The following is a 7,909-nucleotide window of genomic DNA, read 5'->3' on the forward strand; positions in this document are numbered from 1 at the left end:
ATAATCTTCCTCCATTGTTGTAAACAGTTACTCCCCCAGACTTAGATCTTTTTTTAGGAATTAGATGGATGATCTCCAAAACTCCAAATAATCGAATCAAGCTTGCCTCAAGTATAAAATTCGATCCTTTTAGACTCTCTAAGGTTTTTATTTCCTTTCCTTTCTTAATTTTTTCTTTTATTCTCTTTTTCGATTTTTTTTTTTTTTGGAAAGAGGAAACACCTTTTATAGATAGAGAGAGTCTAAAGGACGAAAATTTACCAAGATTTTGAAGTTTTTCAAAGGCAAACTGAGTTTCTCCTATTGTTGAATCATTCCAATGAAATTGCAGGTCTCTGTCTTTAGTGACTGAAAACTGCGTTGATCCTCTTTCTCTCCGACGTTTTTGCACATATCTGTATATAGGACAATGATAAACAATAGTGCATGTGGTTTGAAAGAGGCTGAGTTACGGTGGGGAACTAGCTAAAGGTGAACTAGCCATTCAGGATCAACAAAGAGTGGTAAAGGGGTAAAGGAATCCTGAATGTATGATTCGTTTCCCTGATCTAAAGCTTTAATGAGAAAGTTAAGTCAATATTAAGTCCAAATAAAATGAGCTAGTATATCCTGTCAGAAATAATCTCCATGAATAGAAGTCCTCTGGTAGGAGTTTGTAGTGTAAGTACTCTAGCTACCGCCTAATCTAGGCCTAAATCACAGAAATAGCAAAAAACGAGGAAATAGCGTAAAAGCACACTGGTATAAATCATCATAGTATTGTTTATTTATGTTCCTGGTTTGTAAACGTTTTGGGAAAAATTTTGAAAATTTTTTTGAAAAACATTTTGAAAAACTTTTTGAAAAACATTTTGAAAAACTTTTTGAAAAATTTTATATGTCGAAAACAAACTCAAAACAAATCAAATTGTGTTAGTAACGGATGAACATCCTCCCCCAGACTTATTTCACACTGTCCTCAGTCTGATAAAATCTAAGAAAGGATGGATAAGGAAATAGAAATTTGAAGTGTTTAGATGTACTTACCTTGCCGGAAGAATGAGTCGCGGTTGGAAGGATGGCAGTGCAGGCCGGAGTGATTGCCGTTTTCCGGTTTATGATTTCTGCTCTTCTTTTATTCGCTCTTCTTTGTAAAAACCTGAAATTAAATGAAACAAAAAAAAGCAACAAAATAGAAAATAAAGATCAAAGGGAAATAAGTAAAATACCAAGTGGGTTGCCTCCCACTAAGCGCTTGTTTTAAGTCGTTAGCTTGACTTGGTCGTCTTTTAGGCATTAGGCGCATCTGCTAATGAGATCGGATCTTCCTTTTCTTCTTGAATGTCTTCAAGATATGGCTTAAGACGTTGTCCATTGAAAGTGAAATTGCCTCCTTGGCGGTTCCATAGAACCACAGCACCATATGGTAAAACTTCTTTGATCTTGAAAGGTCCAGACCATCGTGATTTAACCTTTCCGGGAAACAATTTTAGACGTGAGTTATAAAGTAGAACCTGGTCATTAGGTGAGAAAGTCTTATGAACTATTTTCCTGTCATAAAACTCCTTCATCTTCTCCTTATAGATCTTAGAATTCTCATAGGCGTTATGAAAAATCTCGTCTAACTCATTTGGCTGAATCAAACGTTTTGCACCTGCTGTCTGGATGTCGTAATTCAGCTTTCTTATTGCCCATTATGCCCTGAGCTCTAACTCCCATGGAAGATGACAAGCCTTACCATAAACGAGATGAAAAGGTGTAGTGCCCAATGGGGTTTTGAACGCAGTTCTATATGCCCAAAGACCATCATCAAGCTTTGCTGATCAATCTTTTCTTGTTGGTCCAATTGTCTTTTCCAAAATTTCTTTGAGTTCTCTGTTTGATACCTCCACTTGGCCACTTGTCTGTGGGTGATAAGGTGTAGCTACCTTATGTTTCACTCCATTTTTCTTCAAGAGATTCTCAAATACTTTGTTGATGAAGTGAGAACCACTATCACTGATGACGAGTCGCGGAACACCAAATCTTGGAAATATGATCGACTTGAACATCTTCATTACTACTTTTGTGTCATTTGTGGGCTGGCTATAGCTTCTACCCACTTAGACACGTAGTCAACAGCAAAAACGATGTACTTGTTTCCAAAAGACGAAGGAAAAGGATCCATAAATTCGATTCTCCAAACATCAAAAACTTCGACTTCTTGAATCAAGTTTTGTGGCATCTTATTTCGTTTGCTGATGTTTCCTTGTCTTTGGCAAGCATCACACTTAGATACAAATTTATGGGCGTCCTTGAACATGGTAGGCCACCAATAACCAGCTTGTAAAACCTTCGCTATAGTTTTATCAGTAGCAAAGTGTCCAGCATAGTTAGATCCGTGACAATGAAAAAAGATTTCTGGAACTTCTTCTTCAGAGATGCACCTGCGAAACAAGTTATCTGCACACTACTTATAAAGATATAGTTCATCCCAAAAGTACCTTCTTATATCACGCAAGAACTTCTTTTTGTTGTAGCCGAAGAATCGTGGCGGTTCGACCTCTGCTGCTAGGTAATTCGCAATATGCATAAACCAAGGAAGCTCGGAAGGTTTTGCTTTCGGAGGCGGGGCTGGACGTGTCGTGGGGTGATTACTTTAGCATTACCATCTTTCTCCACGTCTCGAATAGGGTCTTGAGAGGTCGATGTCGAGCTTGCACCAGGTGAGGTAGCTTTGTCCTTAGATTTCTTTGATTTGCGCTTAGACTTCCTTGCTTTGTATTTTAATTTTCTCGACTCAAAAACTCTCTTAGGCTCGACTAAAGGGGCTTGTATAGAAACGTGTTGGCACCTTCCCTTGTTATCTCCAGGGTCTAGAATCAACTTCTCTTCCTTGTAGATGGTTATACAGTAAGAGCTTCCACCACTACAGACTGCAGGATAGAGGATTCTCTTTTTGACTTTAGAAAAACAAACTCTTCGGTTGGGATAATCAACAACTGCCCCCACTGTTGCAAGGAATGAACTTCCAAATATTAACGCCCTGGGAGAGTCATTTTCCATCTCAAGAATGTGAAAATCAACAGGAACAAGACACCCTCCTACTTGCACCATCAAATCCGTTACGAAACCATACGGAATCGTGCTTGAATTATCTCCAAACTCAACAGAACCGTGAGGAGGTTTGATGTCACGCATCCCCAGCTCGGTTGCAATTGCTTTAGACATCACATTCACATTTGCTCCTGTGTCACATAGAGAGTCAAGAAATTCCATACCTTCAATTATGCAGGAGAAGACAACTTCACCGAATCATTTATCTTATGAAGCTTCCTTTGGTGTGGAACTTTTCCTATTGCATCATACTCTTTAGGACATGCTGGAGATTCAACTTCAGTGTCCTCATTGCCAGGAATAGGCGTGACTTCTCTCTCACCATCAGTGTTTATGACATTGCAACGCCACATTGGATTGTCTACGGTTTTTCCCGGAAGGTGACCATCTTTTCTCTTCACACTTTCTCCAATTTGACCGATTTGTTTCTCGAGCATCTTGAAATGAGTTGAGAGGTTAGTGAACTTCTGAAATGACTCCTCATTGTTCTTGTTGAGGTGATCATTCATGATGTCTAACTTGTACCCAAGATCATTCATGTTGTCTAACTTAAGCTCAAGGTTGCGGATGTCTTGGGTGATTTCTTCATGTACCTCAGCGATTTGTCGCTCCATAGCTTTGGTGCTTTTTGAACTATATATGATTTGCGATAGCTGCACGTCCATGCTATCAACATGAGTGGAAAAAGCTTCAAATTGACCATTAAGGTCAGTGTATAAGCAGTCTACTCTTATATCCACATCGTCTGCTAATCCTTGCAGCTTCATAAGAAGTGGTTGCACCATAAGCTCGAGCTTGTTGTCTCTAGAGGTTGGAGATGATTTTGGAGCAGATTGGAGATTCATATGGGTGTGATCTTGTGCTCCAAGTTGATGATTAATCTCAGCTGCATTAACTGCTTCGCAGACATTAACAGAACGCTGCTGATTTTGGAGAAACAATTTCACCATGGCTTTAAGTTCTTCAATCTCCTTATGATCATGGGAAGTAGAACGTGATGTTCTTCCTTGATCAGGACAATTGTTTCTGCTGCTTGCAGCAAGATTATTAATCAAGATGTAAGCTTCTTCCACAGTCCTTGTCATGAAGTTTCCATTGCTTGCTACATTTAGAGGAGCCTTAGATGTCCATTCAAGACCTTTGTAGAAGGAATTCAAGATGCATGTCTCTGTAAAACCATGATGTGGACATTCCCTAATGTAGCCTTTATAACGATCCCAAGCTTCATGAAAAGGTTCGCCTCCTTTTTGTTGGAACCTAAAGAAGTTTGATCTAGAGGTGATAACTAAGAGTTTTGAGGCTCTTAGATGGGTTATCAATCCCCTTGTCAAAGTAGTATAAGGGGTGTCAATCCATATGTGTGGTAGTTAGGCACTAGTTTATAAGATAAGTTCTTAAGTCAAGCTAATCAAAGACAGGTTTGGTGACAAGTAACAAGTGAAAATATAAACAAGAAACAAACAAGTAATGATTAGTGAACTAAACAATTAAGCCAAACAAGATGATGGTGATTAAGCAAATGGTAAAAGCTAAACCTCTAGATGTGATCATTGATTAGGGTGCTGTAGATATCAATTCATGATGCTAAGAACAATAATGCAATGCAAGTTACTCTTTAGTCTAGACTTCAAAAGCAGATTAATTCATTCCCATGACAATAATCTCTTTGTAAATCACTTAATCAAGATTAATTCACCTTAAGCAAGATCAAGCAATCAACAAGCATAAAGTATCAAGTCTAATAATGACCAAACGGTTTCTATTTCAAAGAGACCGAATCTTACACAGAAAGCAGCAACAAGCAATCACATGATCTCAAAACCAATTAACTTAGAACTCAAATCTAGACTAATCCTCTCATGAAGGCATTAATCTCTACACTAATCCACTTTCAAACCAAATCATCATTTGTGAAATATGAATCAGTGAGCATTAAGAAACAGTTCTAATATGTCATTCATGCATTTAACAAATCATTCCCATGATGAAAAAGGCATAAACTCTTAGCTTAGCTCATTCAGACATTTCATCAAACACCTTGTGGGTGGAGAAATGACTAAGGTTTAGATCAGAGTGATGTGCAAAGATCTAGCATTAAGAGCAGCTAACTAAGGAAAGGAGATGAGAATCTAGAACCTAAACATCATAAACCGATCATCTAAGCACCCTAATCTACACACCTAGAAGCTTAAAAGATAACTACTCACTAATCATGATTAACACACCATTTCTTTTGCAAGAGGTGGTGGTTAATCATGATTAGAAGCAGAGATGAGATGATTAGATGATAAGAAACAGCTTTAAGATGATTAAATCTGCTAGTTATCTCTTGATCAAACTCGTTTTTACACTAAGAAGTAGAGAGAAAACAAAGAGAAATCAGATTAGAGGATAAGATAAAGCATAACTAGGGTTTTAGTCTCTAAAAACTATTTATATAAAAGGGTGTGGGCCGGGTCAGCCCAGGACAAACTGGGTACTGACCCGCCCTTTCTGGGTTGCTGGAGCCACCCCTCGCCATCTGAAGAAGTCTCACACCGAGGGCCATACACCAGGGGGTCATGTGCTGGGTTGAAACTTTGATGAACACTTGAAGAACATGCATGAGACTTGGCATTTGATCCGGTTAAAGCTTTGAAACGTGAAGAGGATTTGTTTGTGATCTGGGTTGGAGAGATGAGGACCTCGGCATACATGCCGAGGTGCCTGGTACCCGAGGTTTGTGTAACATAGGAGCTCGGCATAGCATGCTGAAGGGTTCACACCAAGGTCTGCTTCAACACTTAGTCGTTTGGGGATCATTTTGGTGATCAAGGGAGCCTCGGTGTTGAAATACCGAAGTCCTACCTCGAGGTATAGTCCCAAGGCTTCGTAAACATGCCTCCTCGGCATAACATGCGGAGGTATTCACGCCGAGGTAGGACACAACACTTAGCTTACAGTCGCATCTCTTAAAACCCGAATTGAGCAGCTTCTCTTCTGTTCAGTGTAACTTTCAGCTCGTAACTCCAAATGACCTGAAACCAGTTCCATGAGAAAGATAACTCATTCAGCTCGATCTTTGGTGAAGAAACTATCGGCGCTTGGGAAGTGGAAGGCTTCTTGGAGGGCTCATCTTCGCAATGCATTTACACGATCAGAGAAAGGCGTCTAGACATGCGTCCATTCCGGAGACGTTAACTTCTTGCTCATAGATCCGAATTGGATGATCTCGGACGTTATGGAAAGAGGACTCAAACATCTCTGATTCTTATGAAGACCCCGGAAACTGAGTCTGCCTGGAAGTGCGCCGTCCTTCGCATTCTTCGGAGCTCATCGGATCGGTCCAAGACGGCAGCGAGACAGGGGTTTCTTCCGACAAGCTCAACTTTCTGCTCACGCGTCCGAATTCCATTATTCCACTTGCTATGGAACCGTGATCCAATCCTCTCCAACTTTGGTGAATCACCCGACAGCTGAATCGGACCGGAAGGTTCCCCGGACAGGCGATCATTCAGGAGTATCGGATTGCTCCGGAATAGATGCGAGACCTGTTCGTCTTCCGATTACCATATCTTTAAGCTCCGTGGTCCAAATTCTTTGATTCCAACTGTTCTGAACTCTGGACTCAATTATCTCCAACTTCTATGAAGACTCCGACAGCTGAATCGGCCGGCAAGATCTTATGGTGACGCGATTTCGGAAATGTATCTACACTCGGGATTTTTGGCCGAGGGACTTGGCCGCGGTACGTGTTTTTGGCCGAGAAAGCTGCCCGCGGGAAGGATTTTGGCCGAGAACCTTCGACCTTCAGTACACCATTTTGCCGAGAAACCCAAAATTGCTCCTTTTCACCATTTTTGATCATTCCAACTCCATTTCTTCATCTGAATCACATCCTCCACTCCAAATTGGCTCCAAAAGCACCTGTTTAACACTCCAAACCATGCAAAACTCTCTTGGACCTAATGCATTCTTCTAAGTCCTAAAACAATGCCTAAAGACCTAAAATGCATGAGATAAGACATGATTTGGACTAAAATATGTACACTAAATGATGCAATTTATGAGTATATCAACTCCCCCACACTTATCCTTTGCTTGTCCTCAAGCAAAAAGAACAAATGAGAGAGAGAGGTTGAATGCATTGGGAGTTCATATTTCCTTTTAGAGAGAAGTGATCACAATGAGAATTCAAGTTCATGCTCAATTTGTTAGAATATTTAGAGACTAAGCGGAATAAAGAGATTTGAGAGAGTGTGCAAAAGAGATGAGAGAAAGAGTTCCCAAAGTAGTGTGTTTATTCATTCTCGTCTTTGATACATATATAGAGGAGACAGAATAGAAACTAGGTTTAGCTAAGCTACAATACAAAAGAAAGTGGTTAGAGACATAAGGAAACATGTGAGTCTTGAGCATGGATCCCGAGAGATAGTGACAGCTCCAACGGTCACAAGACCAAGTGTAAACGACGCGCCAAGGGGGGACCATTGTACGGACACCAACTCTCTTCTTCCTTAAACATCACATGTGATCCCTTGAGCCTTCTCTCCTTATTAAAGGCTAACACCGATTCAAGCCCTAAAGCATAGAACCTTTCTTGACCAATACTCCCCCTCAAGCTTAGCCATCGAAGTTGTTTAGATTGCTAAGCTTGAAGACCCATGAGCATCACCTCATTAAAAACCTTAACAAGGGAAAACCTCATGGGACAAAACCCTTGTTAAGGGAAAAGAGTGTGATGTCCATGGATCAGGACTATGATCAGGCGACTAAGGTCCACAAGTCCTAGCTTGCTAAAGAGATTGTGCAAACTTTAGACTTGCAGCCTAGTGGAAAATATCAGCCAACTGGT

At 40.4% G+C, this 7,909-nt stretch overlaps 1 non-coding gene across 1 annotated transcript; it reads left to right on the plus strand.

The window, feature by feature from the left end:
• The first annotated feature begins 4,248 nt into the window (after positions 1-4,248).
• LOC112090093 lies at positions 4,249-4,355 on the plus strand. The gene has a single exon (XR_002901451.1). It is a non-coding gene; the product is annotated as a small nucleolar RNA R71 (small nucleolar RNA).
• The last annotated feature ends 3,554 nt before the right edge of the window (positions 4,356-7,909 follow it).

Source organism: Eutrema salsugineum, unplaced genomic scaffold, assembly GCF_000478725.1.
Source record: "Eutrema salsugineum unplaced genomic scaffold, Eutsalg1_0 scaffold_11, whole genome shotgun sequence".
NCBI classification, from domain to species: domain Eukaryota; kingdom Viridiplantae; phylum Streptophyta; class Magnoliopsida; order Brassicales; family Brassicaceae; genus Eutrema; species Eutrema salsugineum.